Consider the following 23,377-nt stretch of genomic DNA (forward strand, 5'->3'; position numbering starts at 1 on the left):
ACGGACATCTGAGGCTACAGGCGCTTGCTCAGGGACGGTGGAGGCTACAGGCGCTGGCTCAGGGACAGTCGAGGCTACAGGCGCTGGCTCAGGGACATCTGAGGCTACAGGCTCTGGCTCATTAACGTTTGAGGCTAACGGCTCTGGCTCACTGACGTCTGAGGCTACAGGCACTGGCTCATTGACGTTTGAGGCTATCGGCTCTGGCTCACTGACGTCTGAGGCTACTGGCGCTGGCTCGGGGACGGTCGAGGACTCAGGCTCGCTCACAGTGACATGCGTGGGCTCTAGCTCCATTGTGGATGGCAAGGTAGAGTCCTTCTCAGCAACGCCCACAGTTAACGGTGAGCCGCAGACCTGCAACGTCATCTCCACGAATCTGCAGAGAGTCCACTCGTGCGTTGCTGGTGGCAACCGCTCCCTCAACGAGGCGTTCAGGTTGCCCCTGAAGTAGACCACCAGGGCAGAATCCGGGAAGTCGGAGACGCTAGCCAGCCTGAGAAAATCGCCAATGTGAAGCACTGCCGGTCGGTCCTCTTGCTTCAGACACAGCAGCCGATAATTGGCCTGTTGAACCGCTGGATCCATTTTTTGGTCGATTGTTCTATTATGCAGGGTGAGGAAACAGGACAAGACAGACGAGAGGTGCAGATCCAAATGCGTTTTTTAATGACTTTAACACATAAGAAATAAAAGGTAAACACAAAGGAAAGTCCACGATGGGAAAAACTGGAAACTTGAACACAATGAAACAGATTAAACATGATGAAACAAAACACAAACAAAACTAAGAACTCGGGTAGGGAACACGGACCAGGCTAAGAAACATACAAGAAACGAACGACAATCGACAGAGACTCAACAAAGAACCAGGGTTTAAATACACAGACAAAGTGGAGACAGAACGAGACACAGGTGGAAACAATGATGAGTGCAGGCAGTGAGAATTGTGGGAAATGTAGTTTTAGACAAGGACAGCGAAACACGGGGCGGACAACAAAGAAAACGTGACATGGAGCGTGAACGGTGGCGGGTGAAAAGGAAAACACGGAGCAGACAAGGAACCAAGACAAGAAAGTGAATAGAGAAACATAGAACACAAGACAACAGTGAACATGACAGAATAAAAGAAACTACAAAAAGACTACAAAACCAAAACAGGAATTAAACTAAACTTCACGATGACAGTACAAAACAAAAGACAACAGGGAACATAATAGTAATGAATGAATTTTGTTCAACAGATATCCCATGCTCAGTGAGTAGGGAGCAGTGAACACTGCGTAGGTACCCTATGCATTGGAATGCACCTAACGAGAAAAAAATGTCAGTTATTTGTATGTGCTATCTGCACTGGTTTATCGCCCCATTAACAAAAGGAATTATGCAGATCAGGTAATAGTACAAACACAGCCATAAAATTGTTGCTGAACGCAATTTGGACTCATTTTAGATCTTTTGTGGGCCGATTCTGACCACAATATAGCGAAAAATGCAAAAGACCACCATAATGTGACACACTCTGCCGGAATTGTGCAGCATCACTGTGATCCAGACACCTGAATAATCTCCTTAACATGCAGAAAGTGAATAAATAGCAGACATAGGCACATGCCCTCATAACATCCTGAGAATAGATAATGTTCTTAAAGGGCTATTAAAACAGGCCACAAAATTTGGGAAAATAACGGATGGGATATCCATCCTTTGAAGCTCATTGCAAGATTTATTTTTAGATTTTCATTACGTCTAACCCATTTCCTTCATGATTTATATATGTTTGCATCATTTCACAAAGATTTGTTCCATCTTTTGTAGGGCTTGATATTTACCCATAAATTACATACATAAAATATTTGAGGGGATCTTTTAGGGCAGCAATCATGACAGCTCTATGACCCTTACTGGGTTAAGAAACAATGTGGGATTACATTGTCAAGGAACATTAATAATGTGAAATTAAAGAATATCAGACTGAATCAATAATAGAAAGAATTCTCAGCACCTATTCATTAGTTACTAAATGTTAATTAGATTGATCTGTCAGCATATAATGTGCAGAGGCCCCAAACAGTATTTGAACACTTAAGCCACACTTAAAAATTTATGAAAGTCGTTATATTATATAACAAAATAACTGTTACGATCCCTGGTTGTCTGCCCCGTGTTTTCCGTGTCACCGTCACCCTGATTCCCGTCCTTCATCACTATGTCATTGTTTGCACCTGATTGTCGTTTGTTATCATCATGTCTCTGTGTATTTAAACCCCGCTGTTCCTCCATTCCCTGGTCGTTCGTTGTTCTGACTGTTTTAATGTTCCCATGTTCTGATGTTTGCTCTGCTGCCTGTCTTGCCATGTTTATCCTGCCATGTTTATCCAGTCCGTGTTCCTTTGATGTCTCCATGTTTTAGTTTCAGTTTTGTCTTGTTTACACTTTTGTTTAATAAACCCGCATATAGATCCAAACTCCCCGTCTGCCTCCACCTTCTTTCCATAACAGAACGAATGACCAACAATGGATCTAGCAGTTCTACAAGCCAACTGCAGTCTGCTAAGCCTCATGCAAGAGGACCGTCCGGTGGAAGACCACATCCGCGATTTTCTCACGCTAGCGAGTGCCACGGACTTCACAGACTCCTTCCTGGTGGGGTTTTTCCGGGCCAACCTGAATAGTGTGCTCAAGGAGTGGTTACCACCGGCGACGCGCGGCTGGACGCTCCGCGAGTTCATTGAGGAGATTCTGCTGGTCTGCGCTTCGCCATTCACTGTGGGCATCGTTGAGGAGGACCCTGCCTCTCCTCTCACAGTGGTAACCTCCCATTCGTCCATGGCTCGTCCCTTCACGCCTGCCCCGCCTGTCAGCAAGCCTACCCCCACGCCTGCCTTGGTCAAACTCAGCGGTGCCAGCTTCGTCCGCCCGGAGGAGGAGGAGAAGAAAGGCTTCCGCTCCCCAGCCTACGCCTGCCACGGTCAGCGAGCCAGCGCCAGTAGCCTTGACCGTCCCAGAGCCAGCGCCAGTAGCCTCGACCGTCCCAGAGCCAGCGCCCATGGCCTCGACCGTCCCAGAGCCAGTGCCCATAGTCTCGATCATCCCAGAGCCAGCGCCTGTAGCCTCAACCGTTCCAGAGCCAGCACCCGTAGCCTCGACTGTTCCAAAGCCAGCGCATCCTGAGCCTTCCACGGCTCCGCCTACTGAGCGGTCCCTGGCTCCGCCTCCTGAGCCTTCCACGGCTCCGCCTCTAGGGCCTCCTATGGCGCCACCTCCCTCGGCTCCGTCTCCAGAGCCTCCTACGGCGCCACCTCCCTCGGCTCCGCCTCTAGAGCCTCCTACGGCGCCACCTCCCTCGGCTCTGCCTCCAGAGCCTCCTACAGCTCCGCCTCCAGAGCCATCCAGGGCTCAGCCTCTAGAGCCTCCTATGGCACCACCTCCCTCGGCTCCGCCTCCCGAGACTTCTGCGGCTTCACCTTCCACGGCTCCGCCTCCCTCAGCTCCGCCTCCTGAGCCTTCTATGACGTTGCCTCCTGAGCAGTCCACGGCTCCGCTACCAGAAACTTCCATGGCTCCACCTACCTCGGCTCCGCCCTCGGAGTTCCCCATGGCGGTGGTTCTGAGGCCAACTCCCAGGCCTCCTGAACCTGTCCCTGTCCTGTGGCCACCTCCCAGGCCTTCTGAACCGGTCCCTGTCCGGTGGCCGCCTCCCAGGCCTCCTGAACCGTTCCCTGTCCTGTGGCCAGCTCCCAGGCCACCTGACCCAGTCCCCGTCTTGTGCTCCCCTTGGACTGCCCTCTTGCCCTCTGTGCCCCCTTGGACTTCCTGTCTGCCCCCTGTGCCCCCTTTGACTTCCTGTCTGCCCTCTGTGCCCCCTTGGACTGCCTGTCTGCCCCTTGTGCCCTCTTTGGCCTGCCTACCCCCCTCACTCCTTGGACGATTTCTGTTTTTTTGGGGGTATTCCTTTTTTCTTGTTTTCTGAGGATCGTCTGGAATCCGATCCTTTGAGGGGGGGGTTATGTTACGATCCCTGGTTGTCTGCCCCGTGTTTTCCGTGTCGCCATCACCCTGATTCCCATCCTTCATCTCTATGTCATTGTTCGCACCCTGGTCGTTCGTTGTTCTGACTGTTTTGATGTTCCCATGTTCTGATGTTTGCTCTGCTGCCTGTCTTGCCATGTTTATCCTGCCATGTTTATCCAGTCCGTGTTCCTTTGATGTCTCCATATTTTAGTTTCAGTTTTGTCTTGTTTACACTTTTGTTTAATAAACCCACGTATAGATCCAAACTCCCCGTCTGCCTCTGCCTTCTTTCCATAACAATAACAAACCAAGTGGCATTTATTTTAAAGAAAGTTAGATGCATTTTACAAGCAAAATATTTCACAATACACTGTTCAAAATGTTATTCAAAATTAAGTCAAAACGTATTAGGACACTTTCAGCTTGTCAAACATTTTGAAACATATCCATCGTTGATATGATGAACTACATCTACAGTATGACACCTGTGTGAACTTGAGGGTAACTGACTTTCAATACATTCAATATATATAAATTCAATAAAACCCACCTTGATTTTTGGTTATTGCAAAAATGGAGTTAGTTCTCCCTCTGAGAAAAGCTCTAGCATAATTTGTTTGCAGATGCCCATTTCTTTTCTTACAAGTATAACTTGTAAGTGTCCAAAAGTGTAAAACTACTTTTTGGGGCCAAATGTTAAGTATATAATATTATACTTAGGGTGGGAAAGAAACTCAGAAAACTCACCTTCACTGCACTGTAATCAAAGAAACGGGTCTCAGAGAATATTGCCACCAGTATCATCTGAAACAGGAAGTAAACAGAGACTATGAGATTTGAGCATTTCATGGTTTCTATTTTTAGTACTTCACTGTGACATGTGTTGCTATGAAATCACATTACAGTATGGCTCAAATACCACAGGTTCTCACATGCAATTTGAAGCCACATATATTCATATGTCATTTTTTATTTATTTTTTGCTTTAGATGCAGGAATAGACATCTTTGAAATATACTGTAGAAAATCAATAAAGTGAAACATCAATATTTCTGAGTTTATTAAAGCTAACATTTCTAATGCAAAATGGGTCCCGGTCTCTTAAAGTAAGTCTCTAAATTGACAGATGCTGTGATTAATTTTCTTTCATCACCCTCTGATTTTCTTTTACGCTTTTCCTCAAATACTCCTTCATGTAGTGTTCAGTATGAAGGCTGATTGAACGTATTTGTTTCCATGGAGACAGCCACTGAACAAACAGAGATCTCAAAAAGGGTGGCACTTTTTGCCAATAATATTAGAGAAGCTGTGTTTTTATGTTTATTTGTATTTCAGGTCACATTTTGGTTAGTTTGTAGAATTACCATATAAAGTAAGGACTAATATAATAAAAAAAAGGGTGAGAAAAGACACCTTACTCCTATAATGCCTCAAAAACTATGCCATAAAGATTTGAGGTATTAAGAGAAGCAAGTTAAAGGGATAGTATTTTAAAGATTTTTAGAAGAATATTTCAGCTCTGTAGGTCCATACAATGCAAGTGAATGGTGAACAAGCATTTCGAGATCTAGAAATCACATAAAGGCAACATAAAAGTACATAAAAGGACTTCTAAATCATTAAGAGTGACTCACAAATGATCCGAAAGCACAGCTGCTGTCGTCAATCCACATTAAAAACAGAATATTATATACATCATATTATAATATTGACATTGACCTTTTAAAAAAAGTATCTCCTAAATCGCAATTGTGTTTTTTTTATGCAGATGAGATGCAGTTTGTAATGTTTAATGTGTGTGTTCATGTATTTCAAGTCTTTTATTTTGAAAATTTTAGTTCATGTGTTCCTGGTCATGTGATGCACTGTTTTCGCTCCATGTTCATGTCTTGTTTTCATTGGTTTAATGGTTGATTGTCTTGTTTAAGAGTTCTGTTTGTTCATTGGTTTATGTTCTCCCATGTACATGTGTTTAAACCATCATGTTTTCCATTGTCCTTTGTCAAATATTGTTTGTGAATGTAACTTTGCTGTATCATTTGAAGTCAAGTCCATGTTCATGTTCATGTTTAGTTCACGTTTAGTTCATGTTCACATTCACGTTTAGTTCACATTCATTTTCAAATTCATGTTCACGTTCATGTTTAGTTCTCATTCATGTTTAGTTCAAGTTTATTGTTAGGGTTTTTAGATTTCACTGTTATTAATAAATTGCACTTGTTCCTTCACTCCATCATGATCGTCTTCATCATTGCCATTGGCAATGTTACAGAATACTTGACTGAACGATGAACCAAGCAGTTCGGATTCTTTGCCTACGTCACGGGAGTCGTCACCTGGAGAGTTATGTTGAGGAATTCTGGCCTGCCAAGTGGATTTTAATGAAGTTGCCTTCAAAAACCTTTTCCGTTTTGGATTAAAGAGCCAAGATGGCGGCGCGGTAGCACGCAGCGGACACTCCGGATCCAAAATGGTGCTATTTTTGTTAAAAAAGCCTGACTTTTGCGACACATGGACATCGGAGCAACCAGTGTTCGTGTCTACCATCGCCAGACACTACTGAAATATAAGACTCATGCAAAAACCAAGCTACACGATGACCTGCAGGAGGCGCTACGCGTACTCAGCTTGCTGCGGAGACCAGGCCTCCAGTCCTCGGCGTCGCCTGATGCTGGTGGCCAGGGGAGAGAACGTCGTAAGCGGTGTGCGAGGAAGCGGAAGCGCAATACAATTGCCCCAGGACAATAAACTGGACTATATCCGACTCCAGCAGGCTACGCAGCGTGAGTTTAGAGACTGCTGCATCTTTGTTTTTATGGAGACATGGCTCAGCGACAGAGTTCCGGACGCCGCCATTCAGCTAGATGGGCTCGCCTCGTTTCGTGCTGACAGAAATACAGCTCTCTACGGTAAGACTCGCGGTGGTGTCTTGTGTGTTTACATCAACACGGAATGGTGCAAGAACTCTATGCTAGACTCTAGTTACTGTTCATCGCTGTTGGAGCTTGTGACTGTTAGATGCAGACCTTTTTATTTACCACGGGAATTCACCAATGTTTGCATAACCGGTTTACATTCCTCCCAGCGCTAACGCTAAGGAAGTGCTCTGTGAACTGTATGGGGCTATGAGCAAACTACAGAACGCTCACCCCGATGGACTGTTGCGAATCTCAAGACAGTGCTCCCTAAATTCCATCGGTATGTGGACTTTGCAACGAGAGGGGCGAATGCACTTGATCTTGTTTACACAAACATCCCAGGCGCGTACCGGGCGGAGCCCCGCCCCCACCTCGGCTACTCAGACCACATCTCTGTTATGTTAATTCCAGCATAGAGACCGTTCGGCAGACACATAAAACCGCTTCAGAAGCAGGTGAAAACATGGCCAGCAGGAGCCATCTCTGCTCTTCAGGACTGTTTTGAGTGTACTGACTGGCACATGTTCAGGGAGGCTGCAAAATATGGCGATTCTACCAACTTGGAGGAATACACAGCATCAGTGACCAGCTACATCAGCACGTGCATTGATGATGTCACTTTCTCCAAGACCATCACCACACGCTCCAGAAGCCGTGGATGACTGCAGAGTTGCGCACGCTGCTGATGCCCCGAGACCTTCAGAGCAGGCGATAAGGCAGCCCTAAGAACAGCTAGGGCCAAACTGTTCTGGGCCATCAGAGAGTCAAAGCGCACACACGCCCAGAGAGATGGGCATCCAGGCCATCACCAATTACAGGACAACATCAGTTGCCTGTGACAAAGATGCCTCCCTTCAAGATGTCCTGAACGAGTTCTACGCTCGGTTTGAAGTGCAGAATGACGTGGTGACGAGGAAGACCACCCCTCCTCCCAATGACCAGGTGGTAGGTCTGACCACCGAGGTCTTACCACGGCAGATGTGAGGAAAACTCTACGTAGAGTCAACCCACGGAAGGCTGCTGGACCAGACAACATTCCTGGCAGAGTGCTCAGAGGATGTGCAGACCAGCTAGCAGATGTTCTTACTGACATCTTCAACATCTCTCTGAGCAGCGCCGTCGTTCCAACGTGCTTCAAGGCCACCACCATCATCCCCATGCCAAAGAAGTCTTCAGTGTCCTGCCTTAATGACTACCGTCCCGTCACACTCCCACCAATCATCATGAAGTACTTCGAGAGGCTCGTCATGAGGCACATTAAGACCCAGCTGCCCCCCTCACTAGACCCACTGCAGTTTGCGTATCTTCCAAACCATTCAACGGACGACGCCATCGCCACAACCCTCCATCTGGCCCTCACCCGCCTAGACAAAAAGGACTCATACGTTCGAATGCTGTTCATAGACTTCAGCTCAGCATTCAACACGATAATTCCTCAGCACCTGATTGGAAAGCTGAACCTGCTGGGCCTGGACACCTCCCTCTGCAACTGGATCCTGGACTTCCTGACTTGGAGACCTCAGTCAGTCCGGATCGGGAACAGCATCTCCACCACCACCACACTGAGCACGGGGGCTCCCCAGGGCTGTGTGCTCAGTCCACTGCTGTTCACTCTGCTGAATCACGACTGTGCAGCAATGCACAGCTCGAACCACATCATCAAGTTCGCCGATGACACGACCGCGGTGGGTCTTATCAGCAAGAACGACGAGTCAGCATACAGAGAGGAGGTGCAGCAACTAACGGACTGGTGTAGAGCCAACAACATGTCCCTGAATGTGGACAAAACAAAAGAGATGATTGTTGACTTTAGGAGAGCACAAGTTGAACACTCTCCACTGAACATCGATGGCTCCTCTGTGGAGATCGTCAAAAGCACCAAATTCCTTGGTCTTCACCTGGCGGAGAACCTCACCTGGTTCCTCAACACCAGCTCTATTACCAAGAAAGCCCAGCAGCGTCTCTACTTTCTTCGAAGGCAGAAAAGCACATCTCCCACCCCCCATACTAACTATGTGTAACAGCTTCTTCCCCCAAGCCATCAGACTCCTCAATACTCAGAGACTGGTTTGACACACACACACACATGTCCTGAGTTGCACTTTAATTACTGTCACTTTATAACTGTCTGCTACCTCCATAACTGCTATGTGCATAGAACACTATCTCATAGTATGTTATGTTTATGTTTTTAGAAACTGTCATCTTTTTGCACTACTGTGTACTGGTCGGTGCTGCACTGTCTCTCACTGTGCCTATTGTCCTGTTCATTGTCAGAAATTTCTTGTACTGTCCCGTACTTTTTGCACATGTTTGCACGTGCACTTTATATAGGTATATATATATATATATATATATATATATATATATATATATATATATATATATATATACCTATATAATACCTATATATATATATATATATATATATATATATATATATATATATATATAGGTATTTTATTTAGTTGTGTAGTCTCATGTGGTCCTGTGTTTGTCCTATGTTGTTTTTAATGTAGCACCATGGTCCTGGAGGAACGTTGTCTCGTTTCGCTGTGTACTGTACAACTGTATATGGTTGAAACGACAATAAAAACCACTTGACTTGACTTGATGCCAGGAGGTCAGAGTACCCACAGCCTGGCTCAATATATCAACCTTGCCCTGCAGATTATTGGTTCCACATTCACTGTGGGGGAGATAGATGGCGAGCCAGAGTTCCACGTCATGGCCGCCGAGCCAGAGATCCACGTCACGGCTGCCGAGCCAGAGTTCCACGTCACGGCTGCCGAGCCAGAGTTCCACGTCAGCTAGTGCCATATTTTGCCCTGGATCCTCAGCCTGCTTCATGCCACGTCACAGCAAAGCCTCAGCCTGCTCCATGCCAGGTCACAGCAATGCTTCAGCCTGCTCCATGCCACGTCACAGCCACGCCTGTGTCTGCCCCATGTCACGTCACAGCCACGCCTGAGCCTGCTCCATGTCACGTCACAGCCACACCTGAGCCTGCTCCATGTCACGTCACAGCCACACCTGATCCTGCTACATGTCACATCATAGCCACGCCTGAACCTGCTCCATGCTACGTCACAGCCACGCGTAAGTCTGCTCCACGCCTTGTCATAGCCACATCTGAGCTATTAGACCTGGAGATGGTTCCTGCCCTTGTCCTGTCCTACCTCCTTCCCTACAGCTCCACCTTGATCCTCAGTCCCACCTGCTCCGCTTCAGTCTTCCGATCCCCCAGCTTCGCCTTGCTCCTCCGAGCCTCCAGCGCCACCTTGGTCCTCCCTGACATCGGCTCCACCTTGGCACTTCAAGTCTTCAGCTACTCTCTGGGTACCAAGTTCCATGGTCATGTTTTAGTGTTTGTTCACCTTTTTGGTGTCGGGGAGCCACCAATAGTGGGGGGTATGTTATATTTAATGTGTGTGTGTGTTCATGTATTTCATGTCTTTTATTTTGAAAAGTATAGTTTGTGGATTTATTGGTTGATCATCTTGATTTGAGTCCTGTTTGTTCATTGATTTATTGGTTGATTATCTTGTTTTGAGTCCTGATTGTTCATTGGTTTTTGTTCTCCCATGTCCATGTATTTAAACCCTCATGTTTTCCATTGTCCTTTGTTAAATATGGTGTATGAATGTAACTTTGTTGTATCATTTGAAGTAAAGTCAACCCAAGTCAAGCCATGTCATATTTATGTCAAGTCTAGTTTTAGTCAAGTCTAGTTCATGTTTATGTTTAGTTCACATTTATAGTTAGAGCTTTTGGATTCCACTGTTATTATTAAATTGCACTTAGGTTCTTCACTCCATTGTCATCGTCTTCATCATTGTCTATGCCAGCAGCATCGTTACACGATTACATCTCCGAAAAACTGAAAAAAACCATTTACAATGGAGATAAAGGTTTTGAAAACTCTGTGCTCACTCACCACATCAAAATGAAACCGTGGAAAGTGGATGAATTGGGAATTCCTGTCATCCATCAGCAGAATAATCTATTAACTATAAATGCCCTCTATTCTTCTCACCACAATTGTACAGAGTGGTTATCTGAGTTACAGTAGACTTTGTCAGTTCGAACCTGTCTGGCCATTCTCTGTTGACCTCTCTCATCAACAAGGCATTTCCATCCAAAGAACTGCCCCTCACTAGATGTTTTTTGTGTTTGACACCATTCGGAGTGTATGTAGTAATTGGTGTATACAGTACAGGGCTGAAATATTCTTCTAAAAATCTTTGTTTTGTTCTGCAGAAGAAAGAAAGTCATACACATCTAGGATGGCATGAGGGTGAGTAAATGATGAGAGAATTTTTTGGGAGAACTATCCCTTTAAGACATATTGGTACTGGAGAGCAGGGGAGTCAAAACTATAGACAAAATGTGTTACTATTTACTATGATGTTCTATGTTATTATAAAGTAATGCAAGATATAGGGTTATGGGTTTGGAAAAACGTTTAAAATGTTTACATATTTATTCTACGTATAATATATATTATAATTATGTGAATGTCATTTGAATGTATCGTTCAGTTTGATGGTTGTGATCTTCATTCATTAAAGAGCTGCTAGAAAACTCCTATGGAGTTCAAGCCTGTTGGCATTATACTTACTATTCCAAACAGCAAGGCAAGTGTCTCATAGTCAATCCATTCCACAACAGTCTTTAGACTCAGCCTCTTTGAAAAAGGGACAAAGAGACAATGAGATTTTCACAGTGGTCCTCAGATACAGAGCAGCAATTTGGCATCCCAACCTTAAGTAATTTCTCTGAATTGTCATAATAACTGCATCCATCACAATACCAAGTTGGCCTATTATTCAGCAGATATATTCTGTGTATTGGAGTATTTACTGAAAAACAAAGTTCAAAGTTCATGGATTTTATTCAGAAAAAACAGACACTTGAGGCAAAAGAGATCTGGGTCTTTATAAAGGCCTCCCTATCTATCAAATGGACAGAAGTGCACTGAGTAATTTCACCTACGCTCAAATAATGTACTTATCTCTATCTCCGGAATACAATAACTAATACGCGGAGCCACAGCGAGAGAGTCGAGATTTAAATTATTCACAGTCTTAAGCTGCACATTAGAGTAAATCAGTGCAATTACCGTCGCTATCCCATTTCTGTGAAATGGCCCTGTCTGATTTGCTTAATTGTGTAAATGTAGGTGTTTTTTATATCTTCATATAAAAGATATTCTGAAGCTCATGCTCTGTAATTTGAATCTGATTCTGCCACTATATTATTCATGCAGCCTTCAGCACATGACAGAATGTTGCTGTGCTCTCAAACATTAAGCTAATAAAAGCTAATGACTGTTACAACACTTCTCAAAAATTAATAAGTCCCACAGTCCAACTCTTGTAAAAATCAGTCTTTATCAGACTAAAACAAACAGTTCTTTGAAATCAAAACTTACATCTCCAATGAAAGCTAGCGCTGCCAGAGCAGCCAAGGATCCTAACATGGCAGCCAGAGTTCAGTGAATGATCTAAAACAACAGAAAAATGTGTAAAACATTACTTCTCCCATGTCCAACAGTCTTCCAGTTGATTAATATGTCAAAGTTGAAATACAGTAAGCCAATATTTCATTAGGCTTTAGATTAGTTTGGGCATGTATTTTCCTGTTTTTGTCCTGACTTTTATGTTGTAATTCTTATTTAGTTCCCTGTTCCTGTTTCCTGTTTGTTTTGTAGTCCTTCGTAGTTTTATTTCATGATTTTTTCACCCTGATTGGTTCCCCAGGTGTTCCCCATTCCCTGATTGTTTCCACAGGTGTTCCTTGTTTTCCCTTGTGTATTTAAGTCCTTGTTTCCCCTGGTTTCTTTGTCTGTCTTTACATGTATTATTCTGTCATGTTCTGTACTTGGATTCTCAGTGTTTTATTTCATTTTATTCAGAGATACTTTGTATATTTTCATCTAGATCCTCATTCCTCCTCCGGATGGGCGAGGCTGGCAATGCAGGCTCTGGGACGAACGAGACTGGCAATGCAGGCTCAGGAAATTAGCGGTTCCCTTTATACATTAAAGTATAAAAAAAAGTTATGGATTATGGCGGGAACCATGGGCTAAAACCTGCATCTTCGGCTCCACCTTCCATAGCAAAGCCTCAGCCTGATCCATGCCATGTCACAGCAGCGCTTCAGCCTGCTCCATGCCATGTCACAGCAACGTCTCAGCCAGCTCCATGCCATGTCACAGCAACGCCTCAGCCTGCTCCATGCCATGTCACAGCAATGCCTCAGCCTGCTCCATGCCATGTCACAGCAACACCTCAGCCTGCTCCATGCCATGTCACAGCAACGCCTCAGCCAGCACCATAACATTTCACATCCAAGTCTGCTCCATGACATGTCACTGTCCAGCCTTCCACGACTCATTGCTCCAAGCATTCCACGGCCCCAGTCTTGAGGTCCTTCACGGTCCTGGTCTCCTAGTTGTATTATCCGCCACTGATAACAGTGCGTAGGGCCATGAAGACCTTTTTCCCCAAATTGTCAGTGCCCACGCCTGCCATGGCCAACGAGCCAACACCCACGCCTGCCACGCCAAAGAGCCGGAAGCCTCGTCTGTCCCAGAGCCTGTGTTGCCAGTTTTGTCCGTTCCAGAGGAGGAATGAGGATCTAGATGCAGCTTAAATAACACTGTGACAGGGTGGAGAGCGGGGCCGGGTTGTGATTCTACACACTCGGTCCCTTATCAGGCTAATCAAGCCTCCGAGAGGGCTAAAGGCCGACTGCGGATGGTGGTGCGACAGAGAGAGAGATCGTTTACGGCAACTGTCCATCATGTGTGTGGTTGTGTCTTCTTTAAGTTTTTCATTCAAATATAATTTATATTGTCAAGCCTGTTCTCTCCTCCTCCTTTCCAACGAACCCCTTTACAAACACGAAAATAAACGAAGTAAACACTGACAAAGAAACCAGGTGAAACAAGGACTTAAATACACAAGGGGAAACAAGGAACACCTGTGGAAACAAACAGGGAATGAGGAACACCTGGGGAACCGAACAGGATGAAACAATCATGAAATAAAACTAGGAAGGACTACAAAACTAACAGGAACAGGGAACTAAACAAGAATTACAACATAAAATTCAGGACAAAAATAGAGAAATATATGACAATTCTGGTTATTAGATATGGCTTCAATGTTCAATAACAACATTGGCACCCCCTTAAACATTTTGCCGTCCTACAGCCCCCCCATGGGTTTGATTCAGCATCCCCCTTACAAAGATAGAAAGTTCGTGGCAAATTTGCTGCAAATTGTTACCAAAGGTTTGCTGCAGGTTCACCAATACTAGTGAAGAGATGCAAACGTCTACGGCGAATCACAAGCTCATTTGCATGTGAAAATAAAGTTTGCGGCTAGTTTGCCAGAACTCTAAAATTTTTTAAAGGCTTTGTGTGGCTCCCCTATGATCTCTGCACCCCCAACGAAAGTGTTTTTGTGTCCAACTGCGCTATTGTTCAAATGTTTTTCTATGTAGAAATGTGCTAGACGAACATTTGTTTTTTCAGCGCCTGGCGCAAGAGTGCCTTGATTTTTTAACAGTGTCAAGTTAAAAAGAACTTTCATGAGACACCTGCATTCTGTTTGTAACACTGTCTAGTTTAAGTGCAAGAACGTTAGTGGTTTAAGCGCCCCCTTTGTGTAGATATCAACATCCTTATAATCTGTTTTCCTGATGAGAACACTTGACCGGGACACCTGAATTAAACTCTCTCTGTCTGATGCTTCTCTTTCAGTGTCATGTGGCAAGATGGAGAAATCATTACATGCCTGTGTAATCAGCTAGAAGTGGAAAAGAGAAGGGGAGGAGAACAACAAAACATGCAGGCTATTGCTATTAACTCCAGACCCAAAGGAGCAAGCAATCTGTGTCACTCCAACAACTCCCCTAAGGGTGAGAAGAACACTTGGTGCAATGTTGTGATTGTAAGGCTAAAATAGGTCATTAAGATAAATAGTTGAACACCGCTTTTGGAGCAGATTTATTCAGCAACAAGGATATATATACATTGTGCTCTTGCTATGCATAAGAAAGTACCTTGTGAGCTAAGGCATCATTTATGGTTAGGATGGGTGGGAAATATCATTTTAGACTATATTTTTACCACTTTTAGAAATAGCTGTTTGTAGGTAAGTGTCTAATGCAGAAAAAAAGGTTTTGAGCAGGAGTTTCCATTTTGTTCATGTGTGTTAGAAGTGGCGATCTGGCACTTGAATAGGTTATTTTGAATGTCATGATTAATGTTGCGGCTGTTATAATGCTGCATTCCATTCAAAGTCAGTTGTAGGATATTTCTACTTGATATCTCCTATCTCTGACATAAAAGGAATTCCATTGCCAGATGCTCGGAAGATGACATGTAAGGAAACAAATCTGCAATGCTCCCATTATCTTAGCAGGTGTTCCCTTTCGTAGGAACTCGAGCTGTGTATGAAAAATATGGTACACTATCTGAGTGTCACGTGGTCTGAAGCCCATATACAGTCATGCCAATTTATTGACTGATGGCGCTTAGCGATGACCATAGGGAGCTACGTCACGGGCTCCATAAAGGCGCTCGCTTTCACGCCATCAAGTCAGATAATCTGTTCTTCAGTGCACGATTTTGTCTAAGACCATGTTTGTTTCTAGCGACTCACGTCGAAGCGAGGATTCTTAATTCTCCATTTTGAGTGGTGAACACGTAAGGATGTAATTTATAAAGTGTAAATTACAGAGCAATTTTAATTAGTTACAAGGGTCCAACGGGGACAGCGGCACTTTTCGAGGTTCACAATTTCTCACCGTGAGGCTTTATCCCCATGGTTCCAGTTCCACGGCCTCCAGATTTGGAGCTTCATGTGCAGGAGCCATTTGGGATTTCGACTTTGTGTCTGAGAGGATTGGAATGTGAACGGACATCGAATTCTTCTTAGTGTTTGTTGCCCTACCCCTGAGCGAAAGTGCAAGTCTTGACGGACATGCTCTGAGGCCAGGCTCAGCAGCCATTTTCTGATGAACAAAGCGTGTGAAGAGGTACCATGCACGTCTTGAGCCATCGTCATTAAAAAACAATGTATGAGAGAATTATTCTTTGGAAGGGAACAAATTGTCACTTGTCCCTATTGTCTTTTTCTGTGTCGTTCTGGGAGAATGCACATGAATAAGGCAATGGAGGAGTTGCCTGGGCCTATCTTTCTCTCTGTTCCCTGTTCAAAGCGAACTGTTTGCGGTGGATGGGATCAAGCCTGGACCGGTGAGCCTGGCCTTGGAAAGAGGGGGCTGGAATAAGAGAATATTCCCCACCAGATGGATAGCGAATCAACGCACGGTGTGCTTCATTGGTGCCATTATTCTTGGCACTTTTATTAAACTAAAAATAAATAATTTTTTCTTTCACACGTGGACCACACAGGTGTTCTGACATGCTCAGCTATCTCTGCTCGATTTTCCAGTGGCAGCAGGGATGTCGCTCTTTTGTGTCCCCCCCCCCCGGGAGGAAAAAGTTGTCCTCCTGGAAATTCAGGCCATGTCCTCATCTGGTCGGACAACAGGACGGTGGTGTCCTACATCAATCGCCAGGGAGGAGTGCACTCTCATGCCATGCTAAGGCTGGCACATCGCATTCTTCTGTGAATTTGGGGGCAAATCTCCTCTCCTTGGTGCCTGGAGAGTGGCCATTACATCCTCAGATTATGGAACAAATCTTGAGAAGGTTCAGCATAGCAGAAGTGGACCTGTTCCTTTCGAGCTAGATGTTGCACTGTCCCCTCTGGTTTTCCCTCTCGTCCCCGGCACAGCTGGGCAACAATGCGTTGGTGCATTAGTTATGAATTTCTACCCATCAGTCTGCTGCACAGGGCAGCATTTGGCACCCAATAAATGTGGCCCCCTCAAAAATTTGAAATGCCCCCCACGTATTTCATCCTGGAGCCGACTCTGTAGAGACATCTCCTAGTAACACAAGGAGTAAGCATCTGTGTTACAGGTATACGATAATCAAAAGACAGTATAAACAGGGGTGTAAAAATTACTCCAATTTACTTTGGATTTTTACTATGGATACAGAGTAAAAATTTTACTCAATTAAAAGTTCAAAATCTAGCCAAAAACATACTTGAGTGAAAGTAAAACAATTATTCACATTAAATTGTACTTAAGTATTAAATTAAAAAAAAAAAAAAAAAAAAATCTAAATGTTATTAGCTAGAATGAAATCAAGTGAGGAGATTGTGTGAGAGAAGATGTTGTTAAATTCAATTGGTTTGTTAAGTTGCCTTTTTACTGTCTCCAACGACTGTAATATTTCTCCCCAGTGGCATTAGCAGCCTGGTCATAGAATCATGCTACAATAACATTATGGTTACTCTTGTAACCTCCGTTCCCTGATGGAGGGAACTAGACGTTGTGTCGAATGTAGTGACAGAAGGGGTCTTTCTTGAGAGCCTTGTGTACCTCTGAACTTGGCCAATGAAAATTGACAAATTGGCAAAAAGAATTTGCATGTCCCGTCCCCTGACATACAGGTATAAAGGGAAGGGACATGTCAGGTTTTTGCACTGAGGAGCTGAGAATAAGGTACGGCCATTTACAGTGGTAGGTCTAGTGTCATGGCAAGGGGGACACAACATCTCGTTCCCTCCATCAGGGAACGGAGGTTACAATAGTAACCATGACGTTCCCCTTCTGTCACTCACTTGACGTTGTGTCGAATGTAGTAAACAAGGGGTCCCATTTAAAAATGCCATGAACTAGACCATGTTACGTGAACTGTTGACACAGGTGCAAGCAAGCTACTGCGTGCTAGAAGCAACTGTATCGGCCTCATGCAACCCTCCCCAACGCCCTCAGAAAAAGGTGTCATATACAGACCTTAGGTTCCCAGCACCACTAAGGGGGGATCAGGTAACATGACTATCAAGGGAGCAAGCCAGCCAGCTGCAGCCTTTTCTCCCATGTGATGCCAATACGTCACATGGGTTGTCAAGCCACACATGGAAATGGCATGGTGGTAGGTCCTGCCCAAGGGAGATGTGGGTCCACCAACAGGGGGACCATACCGTGGAAAATGCATCACATGGTGTTGCCTGAAGAGGGAATTAGGCCTGTGGAGCCCTACCCCAGTACAGAGCACTTGAGGCTCGTAGTGGGTCTGGCTGCAAATTCCTCTGCTGATTTCGCAGGCCAGAAGGCTAGGGAGGAAGAACATCCAGGAAGCGAGAGCTTAGTGGCTAACCTGGGAGAGAGATCGCACTAAATCACTTTGGTGAAGGGTGCTAGGTGCAAGCACAACACCTGGTCGGCTGTTCCGTATTACTGAGTTCTACTGGCTCAGACCTGACCAAACACGGGACGAGACCGACTCAACCCTGAGATTGTAGAATCTTGTAAAGATATCGGGTGTTGCCCAGCCTGCTGCTCTGCAGATGTCTGCTGGAGAGGTGCCATTGGCCAGTGCCCATGAGGATGCGACACTTTTCGTCGAGTGTGCCCGAACCCGCAAGGGGGTGGGCAAGGCCTTGGTCTGGAAGGCCAAAGAAATGGCGTTGACGTCCCAGTGAGCTAACCTCAGTTTGTAAACGGCGTTCCCTTTCCGCCGTCCACCAAAGCAGACAAGAGCCACTCAGAACATCTAGAGCTCTGCGTGCAGTCCAAATAGTTACGCAAAGCATGTACCAGACACAGCAGTGAAAAAGCTGAGTCTACCTCCTCCTGGGGCAGCGCATGCAGGTTCACAGCCTGGTCCCTGAAGGGGGTCGTAGGAATCTTTGGCACATAGCCCGGTCGTGGTCTTAGGATGACGTGAGTATCTGCAAGACCGAACTCCAGGTAAGTGTCGCTGACAGAGAATGCTTACAGGTCCCCAACCCTCTTGATGGAAGTTAGTGCTATCGGGAGAGCCATCTTCAATGAGAGGGCCTTGAGCTCAACTGAGTCAAGAGGCTCGAAGGGGAGTTTCTGAGGTCCCGAGAGGACCACTGAGAGATCCAAGGAGGGGAACAGGCTTGGCCGGGGAGGATTCAGCCTCTAGGTGCCTCTAAGGAACCTGATAATCAAGTCGTGCTTAACAAGGACTTGCCGTCCACTGCATCGTGGTGGGCCACGATAGCGGCTACATATACCTTCAAGGTGGAGGGGGATAGCCTCCAGGTGCCTCAAAAGGTTTTGTTGTCGTTGTTGGAGCTGCTTCAACTACAATAATGTCAATTGTCTCATACCAGTCAGTTCCTTCTTTATCCAGTCCGCAGTAGTACCTGCCTTGATCAGAAAGTCTTACTTGTTTCAGCTCCACTCGCATTCTATCCCTGTTGTTGCTGAGTCTGTGGTTCGTTTGTACTCTGAATCTTTCGTCGTTCCCCTTCTTGTAGTCGTAGTAGTACGCTTTCACGTCGCCCCCCTTGCATGGATCCCTGTAGACATAGAAAGGTGCATACTCTTCGCTGCGTCCATCACATTTCGGACAGTTCTTTTTAAACGGTTGCAGTTGAAAGTCACATTTGTTCCTTCCTTAATCGTGATGATGTCTCCTTCCAGACCACGCGTTGGCTCCACGAACATTAATGCGCTTCTCTTGACACGTTGGATGGTATCGTTTGGCGCAGTTGTCTCAGTCCAGTTGGTGTGGTTTTCTGTTGATAACACTCTCAGGCCCTCGGTAAGGTGCAGTATTATCATACAAATTGTCATTGCAAGCAAAGTCATTATGCACATACTCTTACCCAGACTACACATTCCTGGCACTCTGAATGGGTGCCACGGTCTCGGATGCTCCATTTCTTCCGTTTGCTAGATCAGTACTGCAGCTGTGTGACCAGAATGTGTGAAGGAGTTCAGTCTTTGAAGCACTCAGAGTCTTATCTGCTTTGCTGATTAACGGTGCCCAGCCCACGGATGCTGTTTCCACAACTAGGGCTGCCTGCCTCTTCCAGTCTCCTCCCTGCTTCTTGTATCTGGCTCCACTTAAACACACACAGCTAGAATGCAGGGGTCTGTTGCTAATACTTCTTGAAGTATTTTCAATTCGTACCTTTTCACGATGGTTACTGCATGTGACCACACGATGGGGTTCACTCTGCACACAGGCCGTGTTATTCTCTGTGGTTGGCCTTGCTCTTCCACTGATAGTGGTACTTGGTGTTCAAACTTGACCTCTCCGTTTATTGAAATTCACTCGGAACAATCTTCTCCTGTTGCTGATTCTCCTACGATGTGGGCGGAACTTTCCTGCAGTGGTTGGCATGAACCCACGTAGCTCTCTCTGCGACCTTCACTGCCATGTGAGTCGTCAGTAGCACTTGGAATGGTCCCAGCCACCTTTTCGCTTCCGGCTCTTTCTCCTCAGGTCACGAAGGTTTGTGCAGGAAGGTTTCAGCAACCTTTCCCTGAGCAGCTTTCACCTGAACACAAACATTGGACAACAGAGAAGACACTTCTTTGCAATAATTCAACATGTCATTCTCACACAGATCTGTTGATGGCAGCCTTTGTCCCCCCTCTATTCCCATGAATGGTGGTCTACCAAAGAGTATTTCAAATGGACTTAAATTTGTTTTGACTCTTTTTCTCATTCTGGTGTACATCAACACAATTGTGCTTTAACCCATGTTTCCTCACAGCACTTAACCAATTTGTTCTTGATCGTTTGATTCTCCCTCTCAATAGCGCCTCCACTGGCGGCGTGGTAACTGCAGTGTGTTCTCATGTCAATTCCCAAAAACTAACCCACCTGCTTTATTGCTTCATTGACAAAGTGTTTCCCATTGTCCGAGCTGATTTTTCTTGGAATTCCCCATCTCGGAACAATCTCAGTTAAAAGAGCTTTCGCTACTGCTGCCGAGTCTTATTTCGAGGTTGGGAAGACCTCAACCCATTTGGACCACATGTCAACCATCACCTGGCAGTATTTCTGTTTCCCACAAGGGGTTAACTCGATGAAATCCATCATCAGATACTCAAAAGGCCCCCCTGATGGTGGTTGAGATACTATAGGTGTTTTTATCCCACTTGCCACGTTATGTGTGTTACAAAAGACACATCTTTTGCAAAAAATGTCAGAAAATATCTTGAAACCCTTTGTAAACCACAATTCTTTCATTTGCGCAACCATCCCCGCTTTTGATACATGGTCTAACCTGTGTATCAACTTTCCATAATGAGGAAAGAAGTGTTTGGGTAAACAAGGCATGCCATCACAGCTCATCCACACATTCTCCTTAAAACTACATCCAGCCGCCTTCCACTTGTTTTTCTCCTCGCCAGTGGAAAAAGTTTGCATGCTCTGAAAAACAAGAAGAAATGTCGAGGTTATTGTCAGATATCAAAGCACACGTAGTTTCTTTTGTCTCCATCGCTGCCGCGGCCTTCGCTGCCACGTCTGCTCGTGCGTTTCCTGTTGAGACTGAACTGTTATCGTTAGTGTGCGCTGCGCATTTGCAAATCGCGACCTTAGCTGGTAAAAGAATGGCCTCCAAAAGCTCAGACACAAGAGATGCAACCTTATTCTTTCCTGTTTGTGGATCTTTGGAAGCCGACCCATCCACAAAGAGGATATTGTCACAATTGTCTAATGGCGTGTCTAATAGATCTGGACGTGGTGCGCACACCTGTTCAAGTGCTGACAGACAACAGTTCCTCGCCATCCTGCTCTGTGGGGAGGAGGGTGGCAGGATTCAAAGTTGTGCATATTTTAACAGTTATGTTTGGCATGTCCAATAAAATTGTGTGGTACCTCAGCCATCGGGCTGTAGATAAATGTGACGTTCTCTGTTCTTGCAAAATCATGGAGACTGCGTGTGGAACCATCAAAGTTATATCAGAATACCCCACAAATTCCCTGGATGCCAGTACTGCCAGTTCAGCAGCCGCCACAGACCTCAAACAGTGTGGTAGACCTGCTGCTACTACATCAAGTTTGGTTGAAAAATATGCCACAGGTCGCAGTCTGTCTCCATGAGTCTGCAAAAGAACAGAAGTCATAAACCCATTTTTCTCATCAACCATCTGAACAAATGCTTTGTTTACATCTGGCAGACCCAAAGTGGGAGCCAGAGCCATTTGGACTTTCATGTTAGCAAATGCCTCCTTGGCTTTGCTTGTCCAAACAAGACTTGTTTGGACAAGCGAAGCCAAGGAGGCATTTGCTAACATGACCTCAGCCCTTTCCCTGTCATCAGGGCTCGTAAAGGCTGTTCAAGAATGGCATAATTAGGAATAAATGTAAGACAATAAGCACACATTACTAAAACTGACTAATTGTTTTTTCGTAATTGGTTTTGGCACATCTTTTATGGCCTGTGCACGTTTGTCACAGATGGATTTACTGTTTGGTCTGATAACATGTCCCAAAAACTTTATTTCCTGTTTCACAAGCTGCAATTTTGAAAGACTGAGTTTGTGTACCTCTCCTTCTAGGTGCTTCAAAAGGGACACAGAGTCAGCCACACACGTAGCTTCATCACACGCACAGATCAACAAATCATCCACGTACTGTAACAAAGCCGTTCCAGCTGTCAGTGTTAAGGGTTCAAGGCTTCTTCAAAGCGCTTCATTATAGATCGTCGGGGATTCAGCGTACCCCTGGCACAATCGTGTGAACGTATAACCCTTATTGTCAAAATCAAACGCAAACCAAAACTGACTTTTCTGGTCCACTGGGACGCCAAAGAAAGCATTAGCCAAATCCACCATAGTAAAATACATTGCATTTTGCAGAATTTGTGACAAAATTGTGTAAGGGTTTGGTACACGTGCCGCCCTAGCAATGACAGCTGAATTTACGGCCTGAAGATCTTGCACAAATCGCCACTCAGTCGGTGAATTTTTGTCTCTTATTTTCTTCACAGGGAAGATTGGAGTGCGCACTGGAGAATCATGACATATATAATTATGTATAATTATGGCCGCTTTCAATAAGGAGTCAAAAACTGGCATAATACCCTGCAGTGCCTCTCGTTTGAGGGGGTATTGCAGTCTGTAATCAGATTTTGGGGTGATCGGTTCACAGCCTTTGATTAAACCCACATCATACTTGTGTTTTGCCCACAACCTAGGAGGTACTTCTGTCAGAGCAGGGTGAATGTCTGAGACAGAAGCAGCCCCCACCCCATGTTTCTCCACCGCACTCTTCACAATAGCAGTTACAGTTCTCTGTACCTCAATCTCAAAATCACATTTTGACATGAATGCTTCTACACCTCTGCTGTGTTTCACTTCTGCACTTATTTCAGCCCAATCTGTTGCTTTCATGCATTCTCTCACAAAAAGGCCCAGATCTGCCCACAGCTGCTCTTTGGCCTTGATCGCTGATAAATGTGGCACAGCGTCCCCTGCTATCAAATAGAACTGCATTTGTTTTTCTGTCAGGCTAGCTGAGAGCGCACACACATTTTCGACATGTGACGTGCAATGCAATTGGTCAGGCGTCATATTTT

General features: G+C 45.2%; 1 pseudogene; it reads right to left on the reverse strand.

Moving 5' to 3' along the window:
• The window catches only part of LOC127646599 (P protein-like), a 259,274-nt pseudogene that overhangs the window by 181,800 nt on the left and 54,097 nt on the right, over positions 1 to 23,377 (reverse strand).

Source organism: Xyrauchen texanus, chromosome 7 (assembly GCF_025860055.1).
Source record: "Xyrauchen texanus isolate HMW12.3.18 chromosome 7, RBS_HiC_50CHRs, whole genome shotgun sequence".
Taxonomy (NCBI): Eukaryota; Metazoa; Chordata; class Actinopteri; order Cypriniformes; family Catostomidae; genus Xyrauchen; species Xyrauchen texanus.